Raw genomic sequence first — 22295 nt, 5'->3', positions numbered from 1 at the left:
CAAGGGAAAAGCAACGAATAACATACAAGGGAATCTCCATAAGGTTGTCAGCTGATTTTTCAGCAGAAACTCTGCAGGCCAGGAGGGAGTGACAGGACATATTTAAAGTGATGAAAGGGAAAATCCTACAACCAAGATTACTCTACCCAGCAAGGATCTCATTCAGATTTGACAGAGAAATCAAAAGCTTTACAGACAAGCAAAAGCTAAGAGAATTCAGCACCACCAAAGCAGCTTTAGGACAAATGACAAAGGAACTTCTCTAGCCGGGAAGCACAAGAGAAGAAAAAGACCCACAAAAACAAACCCAAAACAATTAAGAAAATGGTAATAGGAACATACATATTGATAATTACCTTGAATGTAAATGGATTAAATGCCCCAATCAAAAGACACAGACTGGCTGAATGCATACAAAAACAAGATCCATATATATGCTGTCTACAAGAGACCCACTTCAGACCTAGGGACACAAACAGACTGAAAGGGAGAGAATGGAAAAAGATATTCCATGCAAATGAAAATCAAAAGAAAGTTGGAGTAGCAATACTCATATCAGTTAAAGTAGACTTTAAAATAAAGACTGTTACAAGAGATAAGGAAGGAGACTACATAATGATCAAGGGATCAATCCAAGAAGGAGATAAAACAATTATAAATATTCACCCAACATAGGAGCACCTCAATACATAAGACAAATGCTAACAGCCATAAAAGGGGAAATCAACAGTAACACAATAATAGTGAGGGACTTTAACACCCCACTTACACCAATGAACATGTCATCCAGAAAGAAAATAAGTAAGGAAACACAAGCTTTAAATGACACAATAGGGGCTTCCCTGGTGGTGCAGTGGTTGAGAGTCCACCTGCTGATGCAGGGGATGTGGGTTCATGCCCCGGTTCGGGAGAATCCCACATACCACAGAGCAGCTAGGCCCGTGAGCCATGGCCACTAAGCCTGCACGTCCAGAGCCTGTGCTCCGCAGTGGGAGAGGCCACAACAGTGAGAGGCCTGCGTACCGCATAAAAAAAAAAAAAGAAGTAAATGACACAATAGACCAGATAGATTTAATTCACATGTATAGGACAATCCACCTGAAAGATTGAATACAGAATACACTTTCTTCTCAAGTGCACACAGAACATTCTACAGGATAGATCACATCTTGGGTCACAAATCAAGCCTTGGATAATTTAAGAAAAATGAAATCGTATCAAGCATCTTTTCCGACCACAACACTATGAGATTAGAAGTCAATCACAGGAATAAAAAACTGTAAAAATCATAAACATATGGAAGCTAAACAGTGCACTGCTGAATAACCAATAGATCACTGAATAAATCAAAGAGGAAAAAAAAATACCTAGAAACAAATGACAACGAAAACATGATGGCCCAAACCAGGACGCAGCAAAAAGAGTTCTAAGAGGGAAGTTTACAGCAATTCAATCTCACCTCAAGAAACAAGAAAAATCTCAAATAAACAATCTAACTTTATACCTAAAGCAACTAGAGAAAGAAGAAGAAGAAGAACAACAACAACAAAACCCCAAAGTTAGTAGAAGGAAAGAAATCATAAAGATCAGAGCAGAAATAAATGAAATAGAAATGAAGAAAACAATAGCAAAGATTAATAAAACTAACAGTTGGTTCTTTGATAAGATAAACAAATTTGATAAACCTTTAGCCAGACTCATCAAGAAAAAAAGGGAGAGGATGCAAATCAATAAAAAAGGAGAAATGAAAAGGGGAAATTACAACTGACATCACAGAAATACAAAGCAGTATAAGAGACCACTACGAGCAACTCTATGCCAATAAAATGGACAACTTCTTGGAAAGGTACAACTTTCCAAGACTGAACCAGGAAGAATAAGAAAATATAAACAGACCAATCACAAATAATGAAATTGAAACTGTAATTTAAAATCTTCCAACAAACAAAAGTCCAGGACCAGATGACTTCACAGGTGAATTCTATCAAACGTTTAGAGAAGAGCTAACACCCATCCTTCTCAAACTCTTCCAAAAAATTACAAAGGGAGGAACATTCCCAAACTCATTCTATGAAGCCACCGTCACCCTGATACCGAAACCAGACAAAGATATCACAAAAAAAGAAACTTACAGACCTATATCACTGATCAAGACAGGTGCAAAAATCCTCAACAAAACACTAGCAAACAGAATCCAACAACACATTACAAAGATCATACACCATGATCAAGTGCGATTTATCCCAGGGATGCAAAGATTCTTTGATATATGGAAATCAATCAATGTTATACACCATATTAACAAATTGAAGAATAAAAACCATACGATCATCTCAATAGATGCAGAAAAAGCTTTTGACAAAATTCAACAATGATTTATGATAAAAAGTCTCCAGAAAGTGGGCATAGAGGGAACCTACCTCAACATAATAATAATATATGACAAACACACAGCAAACATCATTCTCCATGGTGAAAAACTGAAAGCATTTTCTCTAAGATCAGGAACAAGACAAGGATGTCCACTCTCACCACTTTTATTCAACATAGTTTTGGAAGTCCTAGCCACGGCAATCAGAGAAGAAAAAGAAACAAAAGGAATACAATTTGGAAAAGAAGACATAAAACTGTCACTGTTTGCAGATGGCATGATACTATGCACACAAAATCCTAAAGATGCCACCAGAAAACTGCTAGAGCTAATCAATGAATTTGGTAAAGTTGCAGGATACAAAATTAATGCACAGAAATCTCTTGCATTCCTATACACTAACAACGAAAGATCAGAAAGAGAAATTAAGGAAACAATCACATTTACCATTGCAACAAAAAGAATAAAATACCTAGGAATAAACCTACCGAAGGAGGCAAAAGACCTATACTCAGAAAACTATAAAACACTGGTGAAAGAAATCAAAGATAACACAAACAGATTGAGAAATATACCATATTCTTGGATGGGAAGAATCAATATTGTGAAAATGACTATACTACCCAAAGCAATCTACAGATTTAGTGCAATCCCTACCAAATTACCAATGGCATTTTTCACAGAATCAAAACAAAAGATTTTACAATTTGTATGGAAATACAAAAGACACCAAATAGCCAAAGCAATCTTGAGAAAGACATATGAAGCTGGAGGAATCAGGCTCCCTGACTTCAGACTATATTGCAAAGCTACAGTAATCAAGAGAGTATGGTATTGGCAGAAAAACAGAAATATAGATCAATGGTACACAATAGAAAGCCCAGAGATAAACCCACACACGTATGGTCGGTCACCTAATCTATGACAAAGGAGGCAAGAACATACAAAGGAGGCAAGAACATACAATGGAGAAAAGACAGTCTCTTCGATAAGTGGTGCTGGGAAAACTGGACAGTTACATGTAAAAGAATGAAATAAGAACACTCTCTAACACCATACACAAAAAGAAACTCAAAATGGATTAAAGACCTAAATGTAAGACCAGACACTATAAAACTCTTAGTGGAAAACATAGGAAGAACACTCTTTGACATAAATCACAGCAAGATCTCTTTTGACCCACCTCCTAGAGTAATGGAAATAAAAACAAAAATAAACAAATGGAACCTAATGAAACTTAAAAGCTTTTGCACAGCAAAGGAAACCATAAACAAGACAAAAAGACAGCCCTCAGAATGGGAGAAAATATTTGCAAACGAAGCAGTGGAGAAAGGATTAATCTCCAAAATATACAAACAGCTCATGCAGCTCAATAGCAAAAAAAAAAAAAACAACCCAATCAAAAAAACGGGTGGAAGACCTAAATAGACATTTGTCCAAAGAAGACATACAGATGGCCAAGAGGCACATGTAAAGATCCTCAACATCAGTAATTATTAGAGAAATGCAAATGAAAACTACAATGAGGTATCACCTCACACTGGTCAGAATGGCCACTAGCAAAAAAATCTACAAACAGTAAATGCTGGAGAGGGTGTGGAGAAAAGGGAACCCTCTTGCACTGTTGGTGGGAATGTAAATTGATACAGCCACTATGGAGATTCCTTAAAAAACTAAAAATATAACTACCATCTGACCCAGCAATCCCACTACTGGACATATACCCTGAGAAAACCATAATTCAAAAAGACACTTGTACCCCAGTATTCACTGCAGCACTACTTACAATAGCCAGGTCATGGAAGCAACCTAAATGCCCATTGACAGATGAATGGATAAAGAAGATGTGGTACATATATACAATGGAATACTACTCAGCCACAAAAAGGAATCAAGCTGGGTCGTTTGTAGAGATGTGGATGGACCTAAAGTCTGTCATATAGAGTGAAGTAAGCCAGAAAGAGAAAAACAAATATTGTATATTAATGCATGTATGTGGAATCTAGAAAAATGGTACAGATGAACTTATTTCCAGGGCAGGAATAGAGTCACAGACGTAGAGAATGGATGTGTGGACACAGTGGGGGATGGGGAGGGTGGGATGAATTGGGAGATTAGGTTTGACATAAATACAGTACCATGTGTAAAATAGATAGCTAGTGGAATCCAATGACCTAGATGGGTGTGATGGGGGGGGGGTGGGAGGGAGGTCCAAGAGGGAGGGGATATATGTATACATATAGCTCTTTCATTTTGTTGTACAGCAGAAACTAACACAACATTGTAAAGCAATTATACTCCAATTAAAAAAAAAAAAAAGGAAACAACCGTGCAGTGATAAAGCAGGGTCCTTGTTCCTCCTCAAGGGCTATAACAATATCTTTGAGTTCTTCTGCAGGAACTAAAGTCCCCACCCAGGTGGAGGATGGTAACTTCAGACTGAGCACAGGAGTCCTGGAGCACCGCCCTGTTACCTCACCACCAATCAATCAGAAGAAAGTTTGCACACAGTGCAAGATAACAAAGATTCTGACCCTCTCCTCAAATGTTACTATGATTAAGTTTCCCTTTCTCCCTTTAAAAACTTTCGTGGTAGAGCACAGTCTTCGGAGTTGGTTCTTGGACATGAGTTCAACTTCTTCCTAGGGTGCTGGCCTCCTAAATAAAGCAACCTTTCCTTTCCAACCAACTCCTGTCTCTTGAGTATTGGCTTTTGAACAGCAAGCAGCTGAACCTGAGTTCGGTAACAGTTTGCTTCATCTCACAATTCATTGACAACAATCTCAAAATAATAATACCAACACCATTATCAATAATATGATTACTGGACTTCCCTGGTGGCACAGTGGTTAAGAATCTGCCTGCCAATGCAGGGGACATGAGTTTGATCCCTGGTCTGGGAAGATCCCACATGTCATGGAGCAACTAAGCCTGTGGGCCACAACTACTGAAGCCCACGCACCTAGAGCCCATGCACCGCAATGAAGAGTAGCTACCACTCAACCTGACTAGAGAAAGCCCGTGTGCAGCAATGAAGACCCAACGCATCCAAAAATAAATAAATAAATATATTAAAAAAAGAAATATGATTACTCAATTCAGGTTTTGGGTGTGGATTTTTTTGGGGGAGGTACTTTGTCATCAGGATCTATCTGACTACAGATGTACAGTCAAATTACTGTGAATTAAAGTCCCTTGAAATATCTCACCTCTGTGCATTATGCCACCAACTCACTATACAGTCGGATTCATTTCTTTCCATTTTTAGAATATTTCTCTTTTCCTTTTTAAATTTAATTTTGTGTTACAATTATACAAAATACTTACTTGGTTTCAAAATCAAATCTACCAGACGAGGTATAGTCAGAGAAGTCTAGCTTCCATACCTGTTCTTTCAACCCCATTCTCTTTTCTCCCTATCAGTAACCTTTTTTTCCCTCTCTTTATGGTTTATCTTTCCATTTAAAAGAACACAAGTTTAGATATATTTATAGAAAGAATATGTGTGTGTATATTCACATCCCTCCCCTTTGTCATATAAATGATATATTAATGTTTCTCCACTTATTGATATAGTCCAGAAATAACTATGCAGTAGTAGTATATAGAAACATTTCTTTTTTCTTTTTTTCATTTGAATACCTCTTCATTTTGTAAATGTAAGTAATTCAACCAGATCCCTGTTGACAGACATGTGCTTTGTTACCAAACTTTTGTTAATCTGTGCTGCATGAATAGCCCAGTGAATGCATCTTTTCATAGTCATGCTACACTGTCTTTGGGACAAATACCTAAAAGCAGGAAAGCCAGTTCAGTGAATAAAAGCATAAGTAGGGCTTCTCTGGTGGCGCAGTGGTTGAGAGTCTGCCTGCCGATGCAGGGGACACGGGTTCGTGCCCCGGTCCGGGAGGATCCCACATGTCGCGGAGCGGCTGGGCCTGTGAGCCGTGGCCGCTGAGTCTGCGCATCCGGAGCCTGTGCTCCGCAACGGGAGAGACCACAACAGTGAGAGGCCTGCGTACCGCAAAAAAAAAAAAAAGCATATGTAATTTTCATAGATATTTCCAAGTTTCCCTCCATAGGAATTATACATTGCTGGTGGGAATTTTGCATTCCCATGTTTTCTTCATTTTGCCTTTTGTCAACCTGCTAGGTGAGAAATAGTATCTCAATGAGTTTTCATTTGCATTTTTCTTATTGTAGGCAATGTTGAGAATCTTTTCATATGGGTAAGGCCCATTTGGATTTTATTTTCTGTGACTTCTCCATTTCTCTAGTCCATGTTTCTATAGATTTTTTGGCCTTTTTCTTTTTTAATTTAGAAGCTGTTTTTATATCAGGGGTAATAACACTTTGTCTATAGTATTTTTTCCTGGTTTGTTATAATTTGCTTATGGTATTTTTTGCCATGCAAACTTTTTTTTATGTAATCAGATTTACTAATCTTTTCTTTCATTGTTTCTGGATTTTAAGCTTTAGGAAAGTTTTCTCATTTTTCAAGTTACAGAGGAATTCACTCATGTTTTCTTCAAGTAGCTGTAGGGCTTAATTTTTCACATTTAAATCTCTGATTCATTTGGAACTTATGTCAGTATACCATGTGAAGAAGGGATCTAATTTCATCTTTTTCCACATGGCCATCCAGGTATCCTTCAACCACCTATTGACACTTCTATTTCTCCCCCATTGACTTGAAAGGCCTCCTTCATTAGAAACTGTCACAGACAAATGGATCTTTTTCTAGATGTTCTAGTCTGTTCCTTGGTCTGTGTGTCTATTTCTGTGCTGATACCACACTGATCCAGTTACACGGTTTTATAATATTTTCCTGTTTCCCCCATTGTTCTTTTTCAGGGGCTTCCTGGCTATTTTTGCTTTTATGTTTTAGTGAATAAACAAACTATTCATTCTTTTTATAGTTTATATGGTCATAAACTTTATAATCAGTTTAACCTTCACGAGATTATCAAGAGTCCTGGCAATGCAGCCAGTTCCAACACCCCGTACCTACATGCCTCTCAGAGGAAAGGCAGCTGGGGGTGGGGTGGGAACTGAGCATTTGCCCCAGACAGCGAATCATCCAAAGACACTAAGACTCCACCTGGCAAGCTGGAAGTCCAGGTGTCCTTTCCAGAGCTTTCCAGAAGGTGAGGTCTCACGATTGGTTATGGAGAAATAAAGAGGATACATTTTGTTTATGCTTCAGCACAGGAGGGCAAGTAAATGTTGGTGCTGCGCCTCTTCCTCTTGATTTTCTTGCTTCTCTTTTTTTTTGGTCGTTTTTTTTTTTGCGGTACGCGGGCCTCTCACTGCTGTGGCCTCTCCCGTTGCGGAGCACAGGCTCTGGACGCGCAGGCTCTGCGGCCATGGCTCACGGGCCCAGCTGCTCCGCGGCATGTGGGATCCTCCTGGACCGGGGCACGAACCCGCGTCCCCTGCATCGGCAGGCGGACTCTCAACCACTGCACCACCAGGGAAGCCCTCTTGCTTCTCTTAATAGCATAAGCATCCTCCTCCTCCTCCAGATTGGAACCTCGGGTTGTCTTTGCCCCCCTTCTTCCCATGCCTCATCCCATCAGTCACCCAGGCCTGTAGGTCCCACCTTCACAGTGTCTTCACGTTTTCCAGGATAACAGATCAGTAGGACCTCAAGGCTCTAACCACTGGCACCCAGCTGTCATTGTCAAAAGAAACACATGCTTTCCAGAGCCAGCTCTGTGTATACACATACACACGGGCTTCTAACCAATTAATTTTAACCAATTAACTTTAAGGAACAAAGGACACCACTCCCCTTATGGTCTCACCTGTCCACTGTGCGACATAAATGTCAATGTTGCTCATTGTGTGATTTTATTTGTTACTTATTTATTTGTTTTTGGCCGGACCATGCTGGCTTGTGGGATCTTAGTTCCCCTACCAGAGATTGAAGCCAGGCCAGCAGTGAAAGCGCTGAGTCCTAACCACTGGACTGCCAGGGATTCCCCATCCTATGATTTTAGGGCAAAGCAGTGTGCCTTGCCCAGAGTGGGGTCACTCACAATCGAAAATCCATTTTCTGTGGGCTGCAGATAGCTGTCTCTTTAAGAAACACACGTGCTGTATACACGTACATATATATGTATACAGATGTATAAACATCTGTATACATATTCAGAGATGAAAACCTAGTGTGTGTGTTTTGTTTTGTTTTTGCGGTACGCGGGCCTCTCACTGTTGTGGCCCCTCCCGTTGTGGAGCACAGGCTCCGGACGCGCAGGCTCAGCGGCCACGGCTCACGGGCCCAGCCACTCCGCGGCACGTGGGATCCTCCTGGACCGGGGCACGAACCCGCGTCCCCTGCATTGGCAGGCGGACTCTCAACCACAGTGCCACCAGGGAAGCCCTCTAGTGTGTTTTATCTAGGAACATTTTTAGAATCTAAAAATACTCTCAGACTCTACTCTTACGTACGTGTCAAGAGTAGTGTGCACCAAAACCCACGTGCATGCCTTGTTAGTCATAGTACCTCAAACTGCAAACAGCCTAAATGCCCATCAGTGAGAGGATGGATGAATAAATCAGAGTATGTTCCTTCAGTGGAATTCTGTGGGACAGTAAAGAGATCGGACTAGCGATAAACGCATCAATTTGGACGATGGCAGACATGAACATGGACCAAAGAAGCAGACTCCCCCCTCCCCAGAAAAAAGAGTACATATGCATAGTTCCCTTTTTGTGAAGTTCAAGACAGGTAAAACCATGTATGATGATAAAATCAGAATAATCCTTGTGGGAGGGGGTGTAGTCTGGGAAGTGGCAGTAGGGAACCTCCGGTGGTTGGAGATGCTCTGCATCTTCCCCTGGGTTGTGGTCACTTGAGTGTGTAGCTGTGCAAAGATTCACTGAGTTGTGTATTTAGTATTTGTATACCTTCCTTGATGTATGTTACCCTTTCACTTATAAAATCTCAGGGAACCTTCCCTCCCGAATCCTCCAAGACAGCAAACTTCTCTAAAATTCCCTGATCCCCAAATACCTGCCGCAGGGAAAGCCGTGTTCTTACTCTGCCGTGAGCCCCCCACCTAGGTGTGTTCGGTATGATGGCGCCCCCTGGAGCACAAAACAGATCCAGTTGAAAGGGAATTTCTCAGCCTCTTATTTCCCATGTGAGTGAGGGAAATCTAGCTCAGTTTATGGATCATCAGTTGGAACGCGACAGAGTGAGATCAGAACTCCCATCAGGAAAACAGAAGTTCTCACGTCAAAGCACACAGCCGGCTTCACAGGCAGCTCTAAATTTCTTGAGGGTGGGAGTTATCATCTAATGCTTGTTTTATCCTTTGTGCCTTCAGCACTGGCTTCCCTGAACAGAGTAGAAAATCAGAATGAATGAATGCATGAATGATGCGTAGTGGACGGAGGGGTGGATGAAACCTTACATCCTCAGTAAAGCAGCTTAATGGTCCTTCCTAAATGTGTGTTTTCTTGGTGGTGGGTCCTCCTCGTGGTAGGTCCTTCTCGGGGCTTCACGGTTAGAACAAGCCTCTCTCATCCCCTCCCCTCCAATTTGTGTCTTTGATGAAATATAATTATATCTAAGTGGTATTTTTCTCAGTGTTCCTCCTTGTTGGAATTCGTCCTGTTCTCATGATTTGTATGCCATGGTGAAATTTTCCAGTGATAAGGGCTGGCTTATAATCTCACATTTTCTTCTCATGGGAATTGGCAACATTAAGAGTCAAGTTAGTTTGAAATACACATACAAAAAAAATATGGATACCTGGGTTTTCACCAAAGGCTTAATATAAAAATCAAACTGTCAAGCTTTTCCACCTGAGAAGAGTGAAGTTCTCTTTGAGAGCCAGCCCGTGCCAGCCTGGGACCCGGGCAAGTCAAGGGCCCTCCACCCAGGGGAGGGCTGTGGGATGACTGGGAGTATCTTCCAGGCTGGTGAAAGCTCAGCCTGGGACAGTGGAAGGGAACTGTTTGGTGCAAGGCTGCTGCTGTGTCCCTAGAGTTTGTTAGAACAGGAGTTGTTGTTTTAAAATTGTATTTTATTGAAGAATAGCTGATTTACAATGTTGTGTGAATTTATGCTGTACAGCAAAGTGATTCAGTTATACATAAATATATATATATACATTTTTTATATTCTTTTCCATTATGGTTTATCACAGGATATTGAATATAGTTCTCTGTTTATCCATTCTATATATAATAGTTTGCATCTGCTAATCCCAAACTCCCAATCCATTCCTCCCCTACCTTCCTCCCCCTTGGCAACCACAAGTCAGAACAGGAGTGTTTTTGAAGATACCCTTGTCCACTTAAGTACTGCTGATGTCCTTAGGCCACAGGCTGAGGAAGGAAGACCCGTGGCTACCTACTCTTTGCCACTTCCTAGAACATCTAGAACGTTCTTTCACTTTATCTGACACCTATCCTTAACCCTCCAGAGAACTGGACTCCTACTGCATGATGGATCAGAACCAGAACTTGCCCTCAGCACATTGACTGTTGGGGCAGGACCCCCATTGTTGTGGGGTTTTCCTGCACACTGTAGGGTGTTTTGTAGCATCCCTGGCTTCTACCCATTGGAGGTCCCAGTACGACAACCGAGATGGCCCCCAGTTGAGAAGCATTGGATTAAACTGACCAGGTATGAGGGCCTATACTCAAAACCCAGGAATAGGCTCCCACTTGTCTCTGCCCCAAACTTCCAACACCTTCTACTGCTAAGCCCCTGGGAAGGGGGCAGTAAAGCGAACCCCATGACTCCGTGATAGCCGTTGGGTGGGGTAGGGGTAGAGACTGTCAGATATAAGAAGGTAACAAAATGCAAATTTTATGACGATATTTGGTGTCCAGGAGCTCTTCTGCCTGGAGCCAGGCCACAGAGGACTCACACAGGATTGCAGAGCTGGTGAGATCAAGGAGTGCATTTAACCAAACTTTCCGAATCAAATCTAAGAGCTATAGCATCTCCTTTGTGGTCACTCTAATGTAGAAGGAATCGAACATGAAATCTCCCTAATTAAATGCTTTCTGTGATTCAGTTCCTGGATTCAGAGATGACCCTGCATGTCTGCAATGCCTGGGTAGCCCGAGAGCCACAGTGGGTGTGGCAGCATGGGCTGGGAGATGGCCCTCACCTGTGCCGCTGCCCCTTCCACGGCCACGATGGCAGCTCTCACTGCTGCTCCGTGCCCCCATCTCATCTTGCCACAGTGACTGTGGGGACTTGACTCTGTCTGACCCCAAATCCTTTCTCCTTTTTAGAAAGGACCCTGCTAGTTCCTTAGCTACAGAGGGGGCAAAGGACCAGGCCGGATGCATCATAATACCTCACCCCTGGCCACAGTGACCCTCGGCCAAAATCCTTTTTTGACATCTTCAAAGTTGGGAGAGAAGCCTCTTCTCCCCTCTGGTCAGGGACTGTTGAAAGGCACACGTGAGGCTGAGTGTCCCATGTGCTATATTTTTCATCACGCGGAGAAACCCGTCTCCATCGGGAGGACCAAAGCATCACCTGGGGAGAGGACGTCCTGCTGACTTTGAGCCCTGGTCCTGGCTTCCACGTTGCCCAGTCCTGACCCCAGGCTTCCTGCATATGCAGAGCCTCATCTGAGTCCATAATATCCCCAGGGTCACTCCAGCAAGTGCCCCCCGCTTTTATTCTAAGCAGGTGTGAGCTGGAGTCTCATCCATTGTAACCAGGAAAGTGCTGGTGATTCTAGACTGGAAACGCCATCAAGGACAGGACCCTGTCTCACCATTTTTGTTATCACTCACAGTTTCTATCATGGATGGATCTCAGAACTGGTTTTCAAGGGACACTTGTTGATTAATTCTGAATGTTCTAGTCTGAACAGTGGCAATTTGTAAACAACAGTCTTCACGTGGTTGAATAAGCCAGACATTTACCTGCTTTACTATCCCCAAACCAACATGGCTTCGCCTTGCCTGAGAGGAACTGTGCTCGCAGTTAAGGACAGCCTGTCTGTGGCAGGTCACCCTGCTCATCTCCGAGGTGACTTGGCTGACATCCTGGACATGGTGACCTTCCTCCCTTCATGAGGGTCATTCTGAGGCTGGTTAGTCTAAGAGGACAATCTTTAAAGCATGGAAGGACTGTTGTATCATGGGTATATCTGCCTATATTCCATGGATAATATTACTTTTTAACACCTATATTAGTATTTAATTAGCAGTTAATATGTACATTATATATACATATGATTCTGTCTAGTTAGATGGCACATGGAAATCGAGAACTCATTCCACGACCCTCAAGTTCCAATTATTTGAATGTTTCTCATATCACTCATGGGGCCCAAAAAGCTTGTGTTGGTGGGTGGTCTCTGTGGTCCAGCTTCTTCATCTGTTGAGACCATTTCTCCACTGTTGGGGTTTTTGCCGCCAGCCCTTTAGGGACAGAAGACTCGACATTTCCAGTCTCATCCTTCAGTGGTCGGTTGAGTCCTCTGACCACTCCAGAATCCACAACTCACAAAAAAGTAAAAAAAAAAAAATCAACCATGAAGAAGAAGGCCAGTCTCTGTTTTCTTTTCTACGAGTTGCCATCTTTGTTTTTCCGATATTTATGTCTTAACTTCTTATTTAATGCAAGGGAGAAGCAATTCTAAGATCTGTGCCTCTGAACTGCAAGAAATTATAAATTGTTGTCAGAAGTTGCAAAGAAAAAAAGTACTACCTTAGACTCTCATATTATCATGCCTTATTCATCCTTTTATAAACCAAAGTACAGTTGCTTTGTCATTTTGGAAAAAGATGGGTGTGGTTTAAGAAGCTCCCAAGGACTCACCCAAATTTCAGGTTTAAAACCTGATTAATTGAGTTCGTTCTGGCTCTTGGGTCAAAAAAGATTTGAGTAGTTTTGAGAGGGACACGCTGCCTTGTGGGTAAGATGATTATCCTATAAGATGGAGGGTTGGATAGAAGCTGTTGAATACTAAGGAATGCACAGATATGGGAACAGAATAGAAGAAGAAAAGTAAGTAGGGAGAGTAAAGGCGAAGGGAGTAGATGAAAGAAGTCTCATCACAACATAGGTCAGAATGTTTCTATTTCAAAGTATATTTATACTTTCTCCTGCATTAAGTTCCCATTAAGGATTTTTTTAAATGGCAATTTCTCAAATTTCCTTAATCATTTAGCTTAAGCTCCACAGTCCAGCATGGCTACTATCAAAAAAAAAAAAAAACAAAACAAAACAGAAAATAACAAGGGTTGGTGAGGATGTGGAAAAAGAAATTGGAACGCTTGCGCACTGCAGATGGGAGTGTAAAATGGTGCAGCCACTGTGAAAAACAATATAAAGGGTTCTCAAAAAATTAAAAATAGAAATACCATATGATCCAGCAATTCCACCTCTGGGTATATACTCAAAAGAACTGAAAGCAGGGACTCAGAGAAATATTTGCACACCTATGTTCATAGCAGCATTTTTCACAAAAGGCAGAAACAACCCAAGTGTCCATCAATGGATGAATAGATAAGGAAAACATTGTCTATACAGTCAATGGAATATTATTCAGCCTTAAAAAGGAAAGAAATTCTGACACATGCTACAACATGGATGGACCTCGAGAGCTCTGTGTTAAGTGAAATAAGCTAGTCACAAAAAGACAAATGCAAATATAAGCTCTATCATTCTGCCTATATGAGGTACCTAGAATAATCAGATTCAGAGAGAGAAAGTAGAAGGGTGGTTGGCAAGGCTGGGATGGGGGGAATGGGAAGTTACAGTTTAATGGGTACAGTGTTCCAGTTTTGCAAGACGAAAAAAGTTCTCGAGATGGAGGTGGGTGGTGGTGATGATTGCACAGCACTGTGAATGTACTTAACACGACCAAACTGTACACTTAAAAATGGTTATGACAGTAAATGTTATGTTGTGTGTATCTCACCACAATTTTTTTTAAAGCCCACAGCTCACGTCCCCCTTCTGGAGTCCAGGGTCACAACTGCCAGATCTCCACGCATCACCCTGAAATGCAACAGGTAACACCTGGGACCTTGTTGGAAACGCAAATAATCGGTCCCACCCCAGACCTCCTGAATCAGGAACTCGAGCCCTGGCATTATAGTTGTAACAAGCTTGCAGGGTGACTCTGATGTCCCTCAAGTCTGGGAACCGCTGCCCAAGGGTGATAGATGTGGGGCAGTCAGAAGGGCTATGTTTGAGATTCAGAATATGTCTTGAAGGTGGAGAAAATACAACTGGGTGGTAGGTTGGACGCAGAGTAGAGAAGAGGGAACAACAGGCAGAGGTTGAATAGATTTGAGTGAATGAATGCCTTTTAAAACTGTTCTGCTGAGGGGGAAGGGTAAGCTGTGACAAAGTGAGAGAGAGACATGGACATATATACACTACCAAACATAAAATAGATAGCTAGTGGGAAGCAGCCGCATAGCACAGGGAGATCAGCTCGGTGCTTTGTGACCACCTGGATGGGTGGGATAGGGAGGGTGGGAGGGAGACTCAAGAGGGAGGAGATATGGGAACATATGTATATGTATAACTGATTCACTTTGTTATAAAGCAGAAACTAACACACCATTGTAAAGCAATTATACTCCAATAAAGATGTAAAAAAAAAAACCAACAACTGTTCTGCTCTTAATTTTTCTTCGTTTTACTAGAGTCAGAAAGAAAAAGTAAAAGCCTGCTTTCTCAAAGCATCAGGTTGGAGAACAGGAAACAAGCTAGGATGGCTGGTATATAATCTTTAGAAATCCACGCGAGGTAGGCCTTATCCAAATGTGTACTTAACTGCACACACGGCAATTATGTAGCGGGTAAGTGGTCGAGTCATATGTTTGCTTATGATAGGCTTGGTGACGTCACACAAAAAACCCACACTCACAACACACCCCAGAGAGCTCTGAGCATGCCTCTCTTCTTTCTTTTTATACTGATGTCAGAGGGGGAGTGATGTAGACCATGGCCCGAGACCGAGGGGTTTCTGGGACCAGGGACTTTCAGTTTGAAAACTGGGACAGTCCCGGGCAAATCGGGATGGTTGGTCACCCTACTTATAACCCAGACGCATAGAATTTCAAACCCAAAAGGAGAGTTCTTCTGGTCTGTGGTTCAACACGCTGGCTAGAGATGAGAAACACCTGGAGAGCTTAAACAATATAGGATTCCTGGGCCTCACAGTAGACCAGTTAAAATCAGTATCCCTGGGCACAATACCAGGCGGCAGTATTTGTGAAAAGCTCCCCAAGGGAGCATTCAGAACAACTAATCTAATCCAACATCCTGACCCAATAGAGGAGGAATCTGACGCCACAAAAAGTTATTTGTCCACCATCACACGATTCATTAGGGGCAAACTCAGGGTTCCTGACGGTAGGGCCAGTGTTCTGCACCCACACACAGCACTTCTGTAGATAATAACTGACGAGTTACCTGCAATTAGCCCCCGCCCAGGGCAATTAACTAGACAACTCATCCCCACACCCTCTGTCTGGGCCTCAGTAAAGCTGACCCCGCTGAGCAGCCAGCTGTGTGCTCACGGCTGAGATCCAACACTCTCTTCTCTTGCTTCCTTCCAACTTTCCTCCCTCCCAGCTGCTCCTGAAGCATTCAGACCCAGCCCCTACTCCTGGCCCAGGGATGCCCTCTGCCCCTGGTTACAGATTTGGCCTCCGCAGTTCTGACCCCGGCATTCTCTCCCTTCAGCCTCCGGAGGCCCCTCAGCGCATTTGCTTTGGGCACCTGGGACCAGTCACCTGGGTCCAGGGACCACCTGGCGGCACCTCCACCGGCAGCGGCGAAGATGAAGCTCCTTTAACTACAGAGCTGACTTTGTAGAACAAGCAAAAGCCACAGCAGCCTGTTTCTCATGCCTGGGGGAGTCTGGCTGGCTGACCACTTGCTCCACAGCCTGAAACAAGCCCCACTGCTGAGGACGCAGAGCCTAGAAGGAAATAACGTCTCTGACCGGTGAGGGCCCTAGCAAACCGGGCCAGGAAGGGCTCAGCTGTTACCCTGACCAGGAAAAGGCCCCGGAAAATGACAGCAGTGAAGGAAGTTCGTGTCACTCAAAGAGGATGACGTAAACCCTCAGAAAAGAAACAAGCAAACAAAAAAAAGAACAAGTAAAGGATGAAATTGGCAGTGTTGAAGGAGATTTCTAGGTCCAAGATGGGGCCTCTCCTGCCCGGCGTGCCATGGCACATATAACTTTCGTGTCCCTGTAAAGGCCCACGTGACCTGGATTTTCAGGGTAAATGCAGTCAGCTGTCCCCACCCACCATGCCAACTCTGGGCTTCTCATCCCAAACCAGGCTGACCCTGGGGCCCCCGACAACCCGATGTTTTCCCTTTTTCTCTTCCTTGTTTTTTATTCTTTATCCTATAAAAGCTTCCTGCCTTCTGCCCAGATTTCCAAAAGGAGACCATCCACTTCATGAAGTGTCAAGTGTTTGTATCACCTCAACTGTCTTCTAAAGTCATTTTCTTAGCAGAAGAACAATGAGAAGCCCACCCTCAGCCCGGAGGTTCCTCCCCCCTCCCCGTGTCACAGCCGGCTTCCTGAGGACACGGTGCTTCTAGGGCTGCCGGGGCTTTGGGCCCTCACTGCCCCGCCTCCTCGTTTGCGGTGGTTTAATGTGGTTTGTTCCCCTGTCATCAAGTGTTTTCTACTGGTCCTTGCGGTGCCTTAACTTGGAAGAGGATGCCGGCCGGTGGTCTGTGGTCTGTAAACCACGCGGGCCCCATTCCAGACCCACTGAACCAGAACTGCCAGGGAAAGCATCCCGGAATTCGTGTTTCTCAAAAGCTCCCGGAATGACTGGGATGCACAGGTATGTTTGGGAAACGCTGGCGTGATAGATACGTTGAGAGATGGTTTCTTTCTGTTTAACCCACCCCCCCCCCTTCCTGGACAAACGCCAGGGTTCCAACGGTGGGCGCTTCCCGCTCCAGGGCTTGGCTCACTCCACGGGCGCTCGGGGTACCAACTCATCCCCTGAGCGAGTTCTCCAGGCTGAGTCCGGAGCGCCCTTCTTTTGAGAGCTGTGCGTGGGTGGGTGGAGCTGTCGCGCCAACACCCCACTGCCTTCGAGTGCTTAGTTTTGGATTCAGGCAGCCTTTAAAATTTTTTATTTTATTTTTAAAGTTAAATTTTAAGGAACAACGTCTAAAGCGTACTTCCTTTAAAAAGGGGCCTGTCGGCCTTAGCTTGCAGTCTGATCGACGGTCCAACAGGGGGCGCCCAAGCCCCGCACCGCACCGTGCGCGCCGCTGGCTCCCCGCTGGTCCTGGTCTCTGTGCTGCGCCACCTGGGGGACCGCAAAGCTTCCCAGGAGCCCTTGGCTCTCATCCTTCGATCTCAGGAAAAAAACTGACACGTAAAAACCATGATTTTCAAATCGCTACGGATAATGAGGAATGTTACTACTGGGAGTATGTCATACAGGTGCAGAGGAAGAAAAAGGGTTGAGGCTTTGCCCCTCCCAGGGTCTTGGATTTAGTAAGTTTTAAACCAAATTAAAGAATTAATTTATGTTAACTTATTAAAGTTAACGTAAATTAGCTTCTTTATAAGTTTTAAGTCAAATTAGGAATTCTCTTTAGAGTGAAATTTTAGCTATCAAAGGAGAGGTTATTTTGGAGGGCATGAGATTTTCAAGTTCAGGCACTGAGATTTCAGCCCTTCTGACTCCGGAGTCAGTCACCCATCCCTCCCACACAACATCCCCACTGCTGGTGGGTGCACATGGGAAACTTGAGCGGAGCGGCACTGGCTAGACGTGGGCAGACAGGCTGCAGGAGTGACCGAGGGTGCAGGGAGGGCCCACAGAAGAGGGCTGGGACCTCTTTGGTGGATGACGGGGCAGGAATGGCACGGATGGGCCTTCAGAAGGCAGGTTGCGTGTCCTCTCCTCTCCCGTTTCTCCATGAGCTGGTACAGTCTGCCTGGGGGCATCATACGTGATTCTGGCCCGATCTGCCCGTGCGACCCGAGACAATGACTCCACCTCCCTGGGCCTCAGTTTTCTCGCCTGTAAAATGGTGTTGGTTCAGAGGGGTTAGCCATCGAGTGTAAATGTTTCATAGCAGAAAGCTTCCTAAGATATTTTTTTCTGATCTAAGCTCCTTGCCCTTTAATTTTTCTCGTAAAACCTCCTTTCTGGACCCTGGGTCTCCCAGCTCCCCCTGGATGAACATATTTAACTGTCTTAAAACACATTGCCCTAAACAAAGACAGTGTCCCAGACGCCATTCTTACAGGGACTCTCAGACTCAGTGCTGTGTAATTGTATTCTTTGTGATAAAGACAACTCATTAATTGAACACCTCAGTATAATTTAGTGTTTCTAACTTTGTAAGATTTTTTGGTAGAATCAAATCTTAAATAAGAAAGACATGTAACAGAGAAGAACAAACCTGAAATATACATGATGGCCCATTCTCAAGACTCTGACCTTCAAAGGGTCAGAGACCCTCTGAAGACTTTTTATTCACATAGAAGTAAGAAGTTGCAGAACAGAGAATAACATTTGTCTTGTTAGAGGTTTACAGGAACGTCGTGACCTGACTTACAGGAACAGCAGCAAGAACAAAGGATTCCAGCACCAAGAAGTTTACAACAACTAACCACGCCCCCACCCCTTTTAGTATAAAAGAAGCCTGAATTCTAGTTCAGGTAAGATGGTTCTTTGGGACACTAGTCCACCATCTCCTCTGTCTGCTGGCTTTCAGAGTAAAGTTGCTAGTCCTTGACCCAACATCTCATCTCTCAATGTACTGGCTTGTCATGTGGTGAGCAGTATGAGCTTGAACTCAGTAACAGACATATTTTGTCCCAATTTACAGAGATGTGGTCACTTTCAGCTGTTCTACCTTGTCCGTATGGGCCCAACATCCCAGGCTTTATAGCTTTTTCTGGCTCTTGATTCTGTCCCTCACAGTGGATGACGAGCTGGTACAGTTTAGTATTGGAAGAGACCTTGGAAATCAAGCTGATCCTCTTATTTCTGTGTTATTTGCAAAACTGATAAGCATATCTTCCATGCCTTTAAGAAAATACTTGAGAGATTTAAATGTGCCAGAGCCATGCTGCCATAGGGGAGACCACTGCTGGAGACCTCCTTCCAGGCTGACATCAGTTATTAACCAACACTCTTGTTTGTGGTTGCTCAACTAGCCTTGAGTTTACTTATTTGTACTATGGAAGCGTCTACAATTCTTTTTGTCTACATAAAGATCAGGAAATACTTTCTCAAAGTTCTGTTCTCAAAGTCGATATCAGAACATTCTCCTTTTTAATGGTGTCAAATTTTATATTATAGTCAGTAACAGTTCAGCTGAAGGCTAAACTTGTATACAAACTAGATAGCAACTATGCGATTGTGTGTGCATGTGTGTGTGTGTGTGCACACACGCATACCCACAGGGGCATGTGCACTGGAGGGAAATAGACCAACACCTTGATGGTGGTTAGAGTAGGAAGATGGATTATAAATCTTCTTAAAATTTACTGGTAAGATTATACTACTTTTACCATTTAAAGAATACTAATCATAACTTTTTAAACCATCAAGTGAAAGTACATCTGTTTCCCGGCACCTTCAGTTTTGTTTTGTGGCTCTCATGATGTCTGTCCTGGAAGTGGTCTGGGCAGTGTTCCCGAGTCCTCAGAAGGAGCAAGCTCACTCCCCACGGGGAGCGTGTTTGGTCAGCGATGGCTGAGCAGCGGTTTTGCTCGGGCTCCCGGGATGCAAACGTGCCCCCTGTTGGCGATGGAGACCTTCTGATGATTCTGCGTTGGTGGACCCACTCTGGCACCCCAGGCAGTCACCTAGCTGATGCTCATCATTGGTTATAGAGCAGGTGAGGGAAAGAGCACACACTGGCTCAGAACAGGATGATTTGGGGGATATGAATTTGTTTTGTTCTCTGGAGTTTCTTTGCCCTACGTTTCCCAAGAAAGGAGCTAGGACTCCTTATGTTTGTAGAGACCAAAGGCAGAAGCCCCTTAAAGGCAACCTCTCTTCCTATTTGTTTGATGTCCGCTTTCACCAAGAGTCTAAACTCACTGAAGAGATTATTTGAGGTTTCCAGAGCTGGATGGAGATGAGGTGAGTGTCTTTTCAGGGGGAAAGGGGGCTGTAAAGGGAGATAGGCCAGAAATTCCCAGAGACTGGCTGGTCCCTCCAGCAGCGGGGACCAGCCACTGGGGAATCCTGTCCCCAGACTTCCTGACCAGGAAAGGGTAGCAGAATGTGGCCGGCCACTGACCCTCTGCTCTGGTCAAGACGGACTGGAGGCTACAGGCCTGCTTGTGTTTGGGGGGGGGCCACAAAAGCCTTCCCAATTCTTTTGCTACCCTAGGCAAGGGACTGGAATTCCTGTAATGACAGAGTCAGAATTTCCTGCCAGCTCAGTGGAATGGCAAGCTCCATTGTATTTGATTTATTGAAAATAAAGAAAGGTGCTACTTCCTGCACCCTTGGGTTAGTGGCTAATTAATTCCTGAGACAGTTGTGAATTCACTGCGGGCCTGGAACGCAATTCAGATGGATAGGAAATCAATGTCTAATTGTTTCCTTCCTCTTCGTTCTGAAGCATTCACAAGTGATAGGCGCTGGGGATGCCACGGAGAGAGGGTAAGAGGACACAGCCCATCCACAGGAGCCTGTGGTCTGGGGAGGGGACAGCCACATGGTGTGAGGGGGTCTCCGAGGGAGGAGCGGAGAAGGGGTCGGAGGAGGGGATGCAGTCCTGCCTCCCCCTCCCTGGCCAGGGCTGTTTTGATTCTGTGCTGGTACCTTGCTGAGCATCACCTTGGAAGTTGCTAATGCACACAGTGGGGACTTGAATGAGATACAGGGAAATTTTAAATTGGATTAAATCAGTGTAGCTCAGGTCGGTTGTCAGTGCCCAGAGTGTGTTACTCCAGAACTGGGGCCCCATCAGGTGACTCTGCTCCCACCTGGCCCGCTTCTCTTTCCAGCCCTAACTTTCTCTTGCCAAATTTGCATTTCTTGAGGGCCTCTGTGTGTGGACAGCACTGAGCTAGGTGAGAACTGGACCAACTGTGAACAAGATGAATCCAGGGGTGGTGAACAAGATGACACTCCGACTGTCCTTTCTCCTGGGGAGGGTCCGCTGGACCTGCCGCCTCCAGGGAACCACAGAGGATGCTCTGACCTTAAAGCACATGAGAACTGCTAGATGAGGGCCCTAAAGGACATAGTCATTATTCCTTTCTAAAACTGAGGTGCAATTGACATATGACATTATGTTGGTTTCAGGAGCACAACATAAGGATTTGATATTTGTATACATTGTGAAATGACCACCACAGTAAGTCTAGTTAACGTCCATCACCACACATGGTTACAAAAATTTTTTTCTGTGATGAGAACTTTTAAGATCTACTCTTTAAGCAGCTTTCAAATATGCAATACAGTATTGTTAACTCTAGTCACCATGCTGCACATTATATCCCCAGGGCTTGTTTTTATAACTGGGAGTCTGTACCTTTTGACCCCCTCGTGTTCACTATTCTGAAGCTCCAAGTCCAAAATGAAGGATGATGGAGGAACACTGTTTAGGAGAAACTTTCACCAGCTTCCATGTTGCATGTTCTCATATGTGGTTTTTCCCTTTCACACAGCTCTCCAACCATGAGAAAACTAGCTCAGAACATTCAGAAGTTGTCTGGGTTCATCTTCTCTCCATTGCCCTGCATCTCTTTGCGAGAGAGTGAATTAATAAGTCAGGAGTTAGGACCCAGAGATATTTCTCAGACTTAACCGATCTGACAGCCGACTAGAAATCAACGAGGTGTGCTTTCAGAGACGTCGCGCTGATGGGAGCTGGTTCGACCCCATTTTACCCTCTCCAGGTGTCCACTTTCCCCGGGTTCTGCTCTGAACTTTGAAGCACTGCATTTTCTTG

This window comes from Lagenorhynchus albirostris, chromosome 21 (assembly GCF_949774975.1).
Source record: "Lagenorhynchus albirostris chromosome 21, mLagAlb1.1, whole genome shotgun sequence".
In the NCBI taxonomy this organism is placed as follows: Eukaryota; Metazoa; Chordata; class Mammalia; order Artiodactyla; family Delphinidae; genus Lagenorhynchus; species Lagenorhynchus albirostris.
The sequence above is the reverse complement of the archived record's forward strand: the minus strand, read 5'-3'. Positions refer to the sequence as shown.